The 12,902-nt window shown below is 39.9% G+C and overlaps 1 protein-coding gene across 4 annotated transcripts in view; it reads left to right on the top strand.

Annotated features, from left to right (window-relative positions):
* The first annotated feature begins 6,547 nt into the window (after positions 1–6,547).
* The window catches only part of RDX (radixin), a 102,303-nt gene continuing 95,948 nt past the window's right edge, over positions 6,548–12,902 (top strand). For 2 of the 4 annotated variants that reach the window (XM_067750967.1, XM_067750966.1), the window contains exon 1: positions 6,548–6,786. The gene's annotated coding sequence lies outside the window, so the exon portion shown is untranslated. The remainder of the gene's footprint in view (positions 6,787–12,902) is intronic. The other 2 variants (XM_067750969.1, XM_067750968.1) reach the window with 1 other exon arrangement.

Here is a 12,902-nt window from a genome sequence, read left to right as displayed (position 1 = left end):
CTGGGTATGAAGGAGGTGAAGGAAAGTGTTAGGATGGCTCCTGCATTTCTAGCTGAGATAGGGAATAATGGAAGCACACCAGACTTGAGCGAGACAAACTCTGCAGATCTTAATTTCTGTTTCTGCAAAATAAGAGGCAAACTTTAAAGTCCTGTCCAGTTCTACTGTAAAATTGTGTGATTGTGTTATGTAATTCAATCATTTTTTGAAAACAAGGAGTGGCCTAATTAGAGTAGAAATTCCTTATAGGTAAATACATTAGTTATCTGTTGTTGATCAAAAAAATTATCCCAAACTTCAGTGACTCAAAACAACAGACATTATCTCACCATTTCTGGGGTCAGAGATTCAGGAGCAGCTTAGCTGGTGGTTCTTGCTCAGGGTCTCTCAGGTGGTGGCATTCAGAATGTCAGTAGTAGCTACAGTCATCTGAAGGCCTGACTGGGGCTCGAAGATTCATCTGCTCCCACAGTGGCTCACTCACAGGGCTGTAAGCAGAAGCCCTTACTTCCTCATGGGATCCTGGCAGGAGGCTCCATTTCTCACCGCATGGGCCTCTCCACAAGGCTGCTTGAGTGTCCTCATCACATGGTGTCTGGTTTGCCCCAAAGCAAGTGATCCCACACAGAACCAGCCAGAATGAAGCTGCAGTGCCTTTTATAATGTAGTCTTGGAAGTCACATGCCATCAATTCCACTTTATTCTTTGGTTAGAAGCAAGTCACTAAGTTCAGCCCACATTCCTGGGAAGGGAAATTAGGCCCCATCTCTTGATGGGTATCAAATAATTTGTGGTTATATTTGAAAACTACCACAGAAAAGTTTAAATCTTGACACTTTGCAAAGTGCTGGGTACCTTTCCTTGACAGTAAATAACACTGTTGTATAGGTTTAAATTAAAATAAAACTACTGTGTTATAAACTAGAAAACAGCTACCTAGAATACTCAATGCTAAGTTCAGGGCGAATATTTATCATTTATTTATTTATAGCTCTGTAATGAGGCAAGGAAAGTCTAACAATGTACAAAGCTTAATGGGTCATAAACTAATGGATATTTGAGTCAAAAATTGTGAAATATCATGGTAAGTGATCCTCCATGTAAATGCTTTATGTTGTAAAATACATAATGAATTCTAGAAATTACTCATTGTTATGTATGAGAATCAAATATTTTATATGTGAATCACAGTCAGAAATGAAGGATTTTAGAGCTTGAAGAAAGCTTACAGATTGTCTGTCTAATCCAGCTCCCTTATTTAGTAGATGAGAAAACTGAGTCCATTAAAAAAAAGAAAAAGAAAAAAAGAAAAAGATGTTCCTAGAATCTCACATAGTCAGTGGCAGGAAACCACTGCTGATGGGATGGATTGGCCATTTCACAGTAATACTGGGGAGGGGATTTAGTGCTTTTTGAGCTCCTTGTCTAGTTCTGAAAATCTACAATGCCTTAAAACAATCTCTGGGACAGGCCCAAAAGGTGTATATAACATTCTCCCTCTTTTAACATTGTTTGCAAGTAAAGTACAGACTAGTCCATTGGCTCTTTCAAGGTCACTTAGCAACTTGTTGGTAGGAATTGGGAATAAAGCCAAGGTTATAGATTTCCTCACTTGGACACTTTCCACTCCATTTATTACTTACCTCTGAAATGTTATTGCTGTTTATCATGAACTAAATTGGCTTTGTTACCTAAGCAGAGAGGATTAAGCAATAACTTTTACCTTGTCTTTGTTGAAGACTACATGCTCATATCTGTGATCACATTATGAATTATGTACCTATGTAATTTAATCTTAGATAGGGAGAGAGTAAAGGTAGGAATCCACCTGTGGTTTCTTGACTCTTAGTTTGGGTACATTGGACATGAAACCTCTATTGACTGTACTGAAATTTTATAGCTTATATCAGCAGTTAAATTTGTATGGCTTACTAGGTATACAAAGCAGGTGATAAGATAGTTTTATTTACTTTGCCTGTTTTTACTGAGGTCTGTTATATTGGTGAACACATTGTGAATATGTACTTAAATATGCAAGATAGTGTGAATAGTATGAAATACCACAGTTTACAACAGAAGATTCACATTTGTATTTTTTCTATGTATAGGTTTTAAAAATAGTGATTTTACATTGCTGTAGCTTTTAAAAAATAGTGAATACATTTTTAAATTAATTAATTAATTAATTTGGCTGTGTTGGGTCTTTGTTGCTGCACGTGGGCTTTCTCCAGTTGTGGTGAGCGGGGGCTACTCTTCCTTGCGGTGTGCAGGCTTCTCATTGAGGTGGCTTCTCTTGTTGTGGAGCACGGGCACAGATGCTTCAGTAGTTGTGGCACGTGGGCTCAGTAGTTGTGGCTCGCAGGCTCTACAGAGCAGGCTCAGTAGTTGTGGCACACGGGCTTAGTTGCTCTGCGGCATGTGGGATCTTCCTGGACGAGGGAAACTCATGTCCCCTGCCTTGGCAAGAGGATTCTTAACCACTATGCCACCAGGGAATTCCTGTGAATAAAACTTTTTGATGGAAAAATATTTTAGTATGTTATGGTGCTCCAGATTAATTTAATTCTAAACTGTAGTAAAATCCTTGGTTTGAACGAAACTATATTTTCCAAAGAAATAGTTGGAAATGAAAGGCCTATTTTAGCATGTTATCTATGTTCATTTCTTTAACAAGTATTTATTGGATATCTCATTTGCTGTACTTATAGTTCATATATTTCCAGTTACTGAGTCCTAGAGTGCCCGTAGACACTTAAAAGTCAGCATCTTCCTAACCTGCCTAATTATCTTCATCTCTCAGTTCTACTTTTTTTACAATCCGCATTTATCTTAATGGTACCCATCAGAAACCCTGAAAACATTTTCACTTCTCCTTTTCTCTTACTTCTCAAATCTTTTGAAAGATTCTATTTCCTCTTTTTCATCCTCATAAACCTCCCAAGTTCAGACCCTCATCCTCCTGTGCTAGAGGCAAAACTGTCTACATAAGGCATCCCTCAGAATCTCAACATCCACTTTCACTGTCATTGAACCTCTCTCCCAAGCAATCCACACGGCTGCCAGTTACTTTGCTAACATAAATCAGATCACATTATTCCTCTTCTTAATACCTATTATGGAAATTCCCTGGTGGTCTAGTGGTTAGGACTCTGTGTTTTCACTGCCTAGGGCCCAGGTTCGATCCCTAGTCTGGGAACCAAGATCCCACAAGCTGCATGGCATGGCCAACAAACCAACAAACAAACTAAAAACAAACAAACAAAAAAAGAACACCTGTTACGGACTCCTATTTCTTCAAGGAGGAAGGACAAATTCTGAACTCGAACGGACCTCAATTTACCTTTCTGAAGTCTCTGTTTGTAAATATTCTTATGTCTAAACATCAATGCCATCTTTCCACTGTGTCTCCCAAGCTAATTGCCTTTCCCCTCACTTCTTTTAGGGAACTTCTACTCATTCCTTTACTCTCCCCTTCTCTGCTTATCTTTCTCTTCTCTAGGCAGAGTTAATTACCCTCTCTTCTGTCTCCTTGACAATAATGTGTTTATCTTTATTATGGTACATATTACACAGCATTGTTTGTTTGCCTTTCCCGTTACTGAATCTAGAGGGAGACGAACAAGTGTTATTCAAACTAGTAAAGGCCTGGAACTCAATGTTAGTTCCAGATTAAAAAAAAACAAAAAAACTTCCATTTATAAACCGTACTTGCAAAACTGAATTTTCTTCATTTTTAAGAAAGACTTATACGTGCTAGTGAGACAAATGCTTTATAACTAATCATCGGAATCCCAGAATTCAGAATTAGCCAATATATTGTGGTGGAGTAGAGCAGGATTCTAGCATGGAAGACTTAGTAATAGATTGTTCATCAGATTTTTTCTAAAAAAAGTAGTTTTAGCAAATGTGATTTTACCCCTTAAAATCTGAAGTGTTGGAATTAAACTGAGAAATAAAAATTTCAATTAAGCCTTATATATATATATTCTCCACTGCAAAAGTAATACAGAAAATACTGAAGAATAGAATAAGGGGCGGGGGGGGGAGGGGTGCCCATAGAAACATCATCCTGAGACAACTCTGGGTTTCAATTGTTCCTTTTTTCTAACACTTCATAGTTTTGTTTTGTTGTTTTTAAACATAGATGTGATCATACTACATGGTTAGTTTCATAACTTGTGGGGTTTTTCTTCACTTAATACTATACTTTTTAAATTGTTACCTAAAATGCTACAAAGTACTTATGGTTACTTTTAAGACATTTAGTTTCCATAATCTTTATTTTTGCATCTTATAAATAATATTGTGACATACACCTTATGAACAAAACTTTTGCTCTATTTCAGATTATTTCATTCAGATAAAATCTCAGATACAGAGTATGAATTTTTTTTAGGTTGAATCACAGCACCAAACTGTTTCTAAATAGGTTGTTTCAGTTTACACTCCCACTCACAATGTCTGGAAGCACCCTTTTAATCTCACCAGCACTGAATATTATCCTTTACTTAAATGTTTACTAATATGATAGCTGACTGAAGTATTACAATTTTTGGTCTGCTTGCTGTTGAAGAGTATAGGATAAAATCAAGGCTTTGGAGTCAAATAATACTGGGTTTGGTCACAGCTCTGCAACTTCCTAGCTGTGTTATAATACATCAAGCAGATTACTTAACTCCTTTTTTTAAAATAAATTTATTTATTTATTTATTTAGGCTGTGTTGGGTCTTTGTTGCTGCCCGTGGTCTTTCTCTAGTTGCGGCAAGCAGGGGCTACTCTTTGTTGCGGTTCCCGGGCTTCTCATTGCGGTGGCTTCACCTGTTGCGGAGCATGGGCTCTAGGCACGTGGGCTTCAGTAGTTGTGGCTCGCGGGCTCTAGAGCTCAGGCTCAGTAGTCGTGGCACACTTCCCAGACCAGGGCTCAAACCTGTGTCCCCTGCACTGGCAGGCAGATTCTTAACCAGTGTGCCAACAGGGATGTCCCTACTTAACTCCTTTGAGGCTCTCTTTATTCATCGGTTTTTTAAAAAGGTCAATAATAATATTTACCCCAAACTCAGGGTTGTTGTAATTATTAAAAGAAATAGTCACGTAAAGCATTTCACACCAGTGCCTGGCATGTGACAAACGATAATGAATGCTTCATTTTCTGTTGCAAAAGTATATTTGATTAGTGTACTATCTAGGAATTCACACAATACTTTGACTCTTTATCCACGCAGCTTGTTGTGGAAGGCTGGACAATCACCTGGATAATTCTTGCACCCCAGGGAGAAGGTCAGGGAGTAATCTTATAGTTAAAAAAAAAGTACACACCTGGTTCCCATTCTTGAGGAATCTAAAGGCCTTTGAGTTAACTCTTGGGGCTTTTAATTGTTCAGAGAGGTCTCAAAGGGCAATGGTGGAAACTCACTAAAGAGTAAATTTAGTGAAAGTAATCAGGGGAGAGAGTTCCTGGAAAAGCTATTGTCTCAGGGAAAGCAAATGCTAAGGCAGGAAGTATATGAATTATTTGTTCTATAGAAGTTAAATACACTCGTGAGGTTTTATTTGAATCTAAAGTTTATTAATAAAAAGTATATAAAGCACTGCAAACAGAGCAAGCTCGGCGAATCTGATTTTGTGCACTTTCTGTTTCTATACTCAGAGCAAGTTTTGCTCTTTGGATCCCAGCAGAAAATAACAGGGGCTTGGAAGTAGATGACAGAACCAGAAGTCTATCTAGTCCCGACCACTAAAGTCAGTGGGCTAGAGTCACACCATGATCAAATGCCTAACTTTCACAAAGTCTAGGATAATTTAGGTTTGGCTGCTCTTTGGGGTCCCACTTCCAACATTTTCCTTTTAACCGACTTCTTCCAACTGCAGAAGAATGCCAGAGATAATAAAAATTTATCAAATATCCTTGCCTGGATAAAAATGTGCACTCTTGATTGGGGCCATATCCATTGAGGTTTCGGTGGCGGTTTAAAAATTGCCCCTGAAAAAGCAAGTTTTTCTAGTTGGGTAAATTCTGCAAAAATAATGTAAAGTTCTTTATTGCATGCATAAATTCCTCTAAGGCAGGTCTTTTTCTCTCTCCAGGTCCAGGATTTTCAAGCTGAACAGCAAAGTAACACGCTCGACTCGGTTCTGGATTCCCTCGGGGAAGAACTCCTCCTTGGGGGCGATAGAAACGCCCTCGGTGAGTTTTCTGGCACCAGCGGGAGTTTCAAGTTTCCGCCCATCGAGGGGCGGCGGCGGGCCCACTCCTAGCTCCGGGTTGGGCGGCTCTTCTTCCCTGAGCATCGGGCTTAGCTCAAGCCCAGTCCTCCCCGGAAGGAGTCCCCCACCCCCGCGCTCTCCCTCTTTCCCTCGGGGCTCTGGAGCCGCAGCCCCGCCCTCGCGCGTCCCCGCCCGGGACGGGGACCCCAGGCGACGCTCCGCGCGGCGGGCGGCCGCGAGCCCGCGGGGCTGGGAGGGGCGGGGGCGGGGCGTGGGAGGTCTGGCGGCGGCGGCGGCGGCGGCGGCGGCGGCGGCGACTGCGGCGTTGCTGCTCGGGACGCAGCGCGAGGCCGGCCGGCCGGCAGGGGGAGGCGGGGGGCGTGGGGCAGCCCCGCCTTTCCCCCGAGGAGCCGCCAGGCAGCCATATTGCGGAGCTGTCTGCGGTGGCGGCGGCGCCTCTCGTCTCTCGCGGCCCATCGCTCCCTCCACCGCCTCTACCTTCTTGCCGCAGCCGCGACACCCGGCGCCGCCGCGCAGCGCCCCGGCCACACGCAGGGCGGGAAGGAGCCGCCCACTCTCGGGGTAAGCCGCCGGCGCCCTACCTTCCCCCACTCCCGTTCCCGGGCTTCGCCGGAGACGCTGAGGTGGCGGCGAGAAGTTTCGGGGCCCAGTGCTGTCCGGCGGCCGCGCCGCGAGGGCCGCGGTGTCGCTGCCCTAACAGCCCGGCTGGCCAGGCCGCATCCGGGGCCGCGGGAGCCGCGAGGCTCTGCCCGAGTCGTGGCTGCGGCCTGAACACGCCGGTGCGCGCTTCTCCTCCCTTCGGGCGTGGGTCCGCCTTCAGCGTCCGCCCCGGACCCCCTCCGCCTCGAGCTCGGTCGGGTTCCCGCCGATCTGGTGCGGCCCCGGGCTCGGCCTGGCTCGTCCCTTCTAGGCAGTTTGAGAATACAGATTTAAGCCTAGGAAAAATTACGTTTTGCCATGTAGGGAAGGAATTTTTTACAACTTCTTCTCCCCGGCCTCCAGTTTGAAAGTAAGGGTGTTGAATTACTAGAGAACGTGTGTTCCGCCCTGGTGGCAAAGGGATGTTGCATTACGGGGTTTGGGGCGCGAACCGCCCTCAGCCACCCGCACCCGCGCGGCGAGGGCCGCAGTTCTGGCCCCGGCTCTACCTGCTGCTTCTACTGCTGAAGGCGGCCTCCGAGCCCCATAACTTTCTTCGGCCTTTGAGGCAGCCCAGTTTAGTATCTTAGACCCCAGTAGACTAGTTGAAGACATTACAGTCCCCCCTTCCTTTAAAGGGTTGTAAACTTAATTCCTGGGCTAACTTTGAAAGCGGGGGTGAGGGGCACTGCATTATTGCAGTTTAAATAGAGCACTTCACTTTTTATACAGATGTGGCATGGTTCTTTAACCATTCACAACATGTATTTAGCGTTCTTTACCATTAAGGAGTGGTTATTAATGAGGCTGGAAATAGGTTAAAAGTCAACTTCATCAAAGATACATTTTAAAATACAGTTGAGATTTGTGTAGAAGACATTTTAATGAGTTCTGTGGCACTAAGACGGGCATGATGTAAATGTAAAAACCCAAGATAATAAGAATTTATTTGATAAACGAGCACTTGGACTTAGACATTGCAGTCTATTGTTTATGGAGCATACATTTTTTAGAACACTAAATACTCTTTTATATTTCGGACGGAGCTCTGAATGAACAATTGCCCCGTTCATTTTGCTGGATAAATAATGGCTTAATCCATTTGCCATAACAGCATTATTATCGATGGATTTAAGAAGAGAGACTAATATTCAGGATTGCATTTAAAAAAAAAATTTTCAGTATTACATTACTTTAACCAGTGGGCTTTATCTTCCAGAGACTAATTACCTCAAATGTGGTAAAATGTATTGAATAAAACATTTTGAAGTTAATGGTATCCTGTAAAGTTGATTGCACTGACTTTGTTTATTTTGCTAAACCACTTTTTTTAATATATGATGGGATTTAATAAACAGTACATTATTAGTGAGGAATGAATAGACATACATTGGAATTCTTTACAGTTTTATTTAAATGAGACAAAATTTGTGGCATTTAGGAATGTTAAATTCTTGCCCTAGTGGATTATACATTGTTTTGTTCACTCCTGTATTCCCAAGCATGGCAGAGCATGTAGGAGAGGCTCAGAAGTTAAATGTAATTAATTTCAGCGTGGGGAAAGTATGTTTAGTCTGTCCTTTGTTTTGGACATTTGTATTAACTGGAAATTAAACTGATACCCTTTTTTCTGTGGCGGTGAGAAATGACAGATTCTGCTGTTCTTTCTCTCTTTTGTTAAAACTCAGTCTCAGGGAGAGAACAAGGCTTATTTCTTCTTTTTTTGCTTCACTATTCCCAAGAGCAGAATTGGATTTTATTATTCATTTTTATCTTTGGCAGGCAGTTGAAATGAAAGTCTTTATGTACTTTTATCTTAATTTCAGTTCTCAATCTTCTAATGTAATCTGTGTACAGTCTAATACAATGGAGCCTAAAATCTTGAATGATGATGGGAGTCTTGTTTTTTCTTCCATTTTTAACTTGATTCAGTTCAACTTGTACAATTTAAAAATGGCAAATTTTAACCAATATTTCCCAAAGACCAAAGCCTAAAAAAATGTGTTCTATTAAGATTGTGAAGGTAGCCATGTTGGTGAACATACTTGATAGGGTAGAGTTAATATCATATCGTGCTATTGCTGTGAATCTGGGAAGTTGAGGAAGTCACCCTTTCTTGGATGGCTTGGACCTCCTGCAGACTAGGAGCTAGTGGGCACTTCTCACGACCCTGATATTATCCTTGGGGTACTGGATTTAGTGGAACTGGATTGGGTTGCTATAGACTCCAGCTTTACAAGGTTATTTTAAACCTCATGGTGTTAAAAGGCCTTCAGGGAACTTCCCTAACTTATGCAGCAAGTATATCCTCACCTGTTGCGTGATAGAAATGGTCAGTCTGACCCCAGAGAGTTCCAGAATTTCTAGCCTCTTTCAGAAGAATCCTGCCTTTACTGTTCATATTAGTTCCTGGTATATTTTTCAATATTAATTTATAATGAACATATTTTAAACCATTTTTAAAGACTATAAAACTAATAAATTTTATGACAAAGTTAAAAAAACCCAGAAAGATGTTAAGGAAAAAGTAAAAGTTCTCCCCAGCTTCCCAGAACCCTCCCCCCACCACCTCTCCCAGTCTGGGTCTCTGTTTTTCAGAGGTAATTGCTATTAGCTATTCCTTGTAGTATATAGAAAATGCCAATATTTATGCAAGGGTAAACATATACTTTATATATATCCCTTATTTGAAATTTTAAAGTCTTTAAAAATAAGATTATTTTGTAACAAACATTGAAAGGGTGTTTATTACTGTGTTGAGCATTAAGTAATTAGTATTTCTCGGATTTTCATCATTTGAATGAAATAAAAATGGAATTTCTGGTAATCTCAAGTGTTCATGTACATGTGCAAATTTTCTTGATTAATGATTGAAGATGAATTCACTTTTTTTTTTTTCTTCTAGGGTATGGTATATAACTGACACTGAAAAGTGGTGTCCTTTAAAAAAGGGTTTATGATTTTGGGTAGTGAAATGTCCCTATTATATATGTAGCTTTTTACCTGGGAACTGTTTGGAAAGGAAATATGGTCCATATGATTCAGTTCTTTGTTTCTTTGTTCCATTTAATGGTGAATCCTAGCTTTAACTTCCTGGAAGAGAGAGGTTCTTTCAGGTTAGTAGTTGTATAGGTTTTTTTTTTTTTTTCTTTGAATAACCAGTATGTATAGAAACTCTTGCAAATTCACAAAGTTATTTTTTTCCTATTTCAGTATCAGTTACCTTTTAGAAGAATTCTAAAGTACATTTTATAGAGGCTAGTTATATATGTAAATACGCTATGCATATGAATAGGATGCTCTAGTAACACTGGTTCCTTTTCTGCTTTTCTACATAATTTACATACATTTGAAATAAGAAACTTTTGGGTTCTAGTAAAGTTGATTTATTTGAAAATGATATTCTCTTTACTGTTAACCATTTGGAGAAGAGTTCAGCAAACTGGTTTGAAGGCCACATTCAGCCTACTACCTTTTTTGTAAACAAAGTTTTATGTGAACACATGATGGCTCATTGGTTTACATATTATCTATGATTGCTGTTGTGCTACAACAACAGAGTAGTTGAAACAGAGGCTGTATGGGCCACAAAACCTAAAACGTTTACTTAACCTGGCCCTTTACAGAAAATATTTGCTGACCCCTGCTTTAAGGTATTATTCAGACATTCAGACATTTATAATCATATGCCAGATATTCTTTGCATTTGTTCAGTAAGATAATGAGAACGTCACACTCTAATGGGAATGTACTTGTGCCATTTTGTATACCATAAACTGTTTTTGCTTAAGTGCTCTTTGTGTGTATAAACTGGAGTTCATATTCAGTGTAACAGTGTTGTAAGCATAGTCTTCTGTGATGTGAATTCTGGGTGTTTCTTGTTTTGTACTTCAAAAAAAACCCAAAACTTCTTGTTGTTTCTGTAAATTAACTAATAACCTTTTGATAAATTAAATTGTAACTGAAAATCCTGTTAGTACTCAGAATGATGTGGGTACGAGTATAATAGAGGGACCATTAATAAAAGGGAGAATGGGGACATAGGAAATCTCAGCCATGGTTAATTGAATCTAATCACCCTTTGACTTTTATTGAGTGTGTGGGATGGACTAAACTTTGTTAGACATCATGAGCGCTCTTGATATTTAAGCTGTCTCTAGAATCTAGACTTAAGGAAACTATAAAAACCTAGTTTGGTTATTAAGCAAAGTTGGTATATACAGTTGACACGCCACATCTGTGGGTTCTGCCAACCTTGGATTGAAAATATTTGGAAAAAAAATTCCAGAAAGTTCTGAAAACTAAAACTTGAATTTGCCACATGCTGGCAAGTATTTACATAGCATTTACATTGTATTTACGATTGTTTACATAGCATTTATATTGTATTAGGTATTGTAAGTAATCTAGAGATAATTTAAAGTATATGAGAGGATGTGTGTAGGTTATATGCAAATATATTTTATATTTATATATATGTATGTATGTATATAAATGTACATATATTTTGTGTAAGGGATTTGAGCATCCCTAGATTTTGGTATCTGCAGAGGGGTCCTGGAACCAATCCCCTGTGGATACCAAGGGATGACTGTATACCTAAAGTGCTTACTATTTACATCTAATCATCAAGCAGCATGATAATTATAGATATTATTAAATGTGTCAAATTAGGTGGCCTTTAAATTTAATTTGATTGTCAAATTATTATTTTTAATTTTTTAATTTTTTACGGTACGCGGGCCTCTCACTGCTGTGGCCTCTCCCGTTGCGGAGCACAGGCTCCGGACGCGCAGGCTCAGCGGCCATGGCCCACGGGCCCAGCCGCTCCGCGGCATGTGAGATCCTCCAGGACGGACGGGGCCCCGAACCCGTGTCCGCTGCATTGGCAGGCGGACTCTCAACCACCGCGCCACCAGGGGAGCCCTGCTTGTCAAATTAAATGAGATTATTGAAAGAGACTTAGGTAGAGGCGATAAAGGCCTGTATTTGGGAGACCTCATTGGGAGTTTTTTTTTTTTTTTTTCCCCTACCACGTTCACGGTTGCTGTCTCTTATAGCCTATTGCTTTCTAGTTTGCTCACTTTACAATGTAAAAGATGAGAGGAAAGTATTACCCTTGATAATAATCAAGTGAGTATTATATATGAACTTAATTTACCAAAAAAATCAACAAACATCTGAGGCCTTACTGTGAGCCAGACACCATTCCAATTTCTCAAAAGGGGGATTGAATATCTCGAAAGTTAGAAACTTAATGATAGAACTGCCATATAGCCTTATTGACTGCATGAGCGAATACTGTCTAATTTTAAAGATAATCTAATTTTAAAGATATTTAAGAAATATCTTTAAATATCTAATTTTAAAGATATTTAAGAAACATATCTAATTTTAAAGATATTTAAGAAATATCGTTAAATATCTAATTTTAAAGATATTTAAGAAACATATTAACTTTATTCTGTTTTGAAAATAAGCTACTGTAGTATCTAGTGTTTCAAAACATATATAGAATTGTGAGAATTCCTCAGGTCAGTTTGAGACTTTTCTTCTTTCCTTCTACCTAGGTGACTTACATGAACCTATCTTTGTTTTTTCATTTTTAATCATTTCTTATATGAATTTTTGATGTTTCCTTAACTGTAAGATGAAGAAATTGGACTGGATTTAGTTTTCTTACCTTTTAGCATTTAAACTTAATTTTTGCAAATGGTAATGTATTGTTTTTATACCCTCCTAGGAAGCAATACAGGTATGGTGTTTCTTCTAAATTTACAAAATTCATTTAGAAAAGAATTTAAATTCAGTGTAAAACTTTGCTTTGTGCCTTATATTTGTTTTAAGTGCTGGAAATTTGCTTTGCATTTCCAGTAACGTGTGTATTGCTTTTAAATGTTGAATATGGGCTTCCCTGGTGGCGCAGTGGTTGAGAGTCCCCCTGCGGATGCAGGGGACACAGGTTTGTGCCCTGGTCCGGGAAGATCCCACATGCTGCGGAGAGGCTGGACCCGTGAGCCATGGCCGCTGAGCCTGTG

This window comes from Pseudorca crassidens, chromosome 9 (genome assembly GCF_039906515.1).
Source record: "Pseudorca crassidens isolate mPseCra1 chromosome 9, mPseCra1.hap1, whole genome shotgun sequence".
Classification (NCBI taxonomy): Eukaryota; Metazoa; Chordata; class Mammalia; order Artiodactyla; family Delphinidae; genus Pseudorca; species Pseudorca crassidens.
This window is presented reverse-complemented; position numbering and strand designations above follow the sequence as displayed.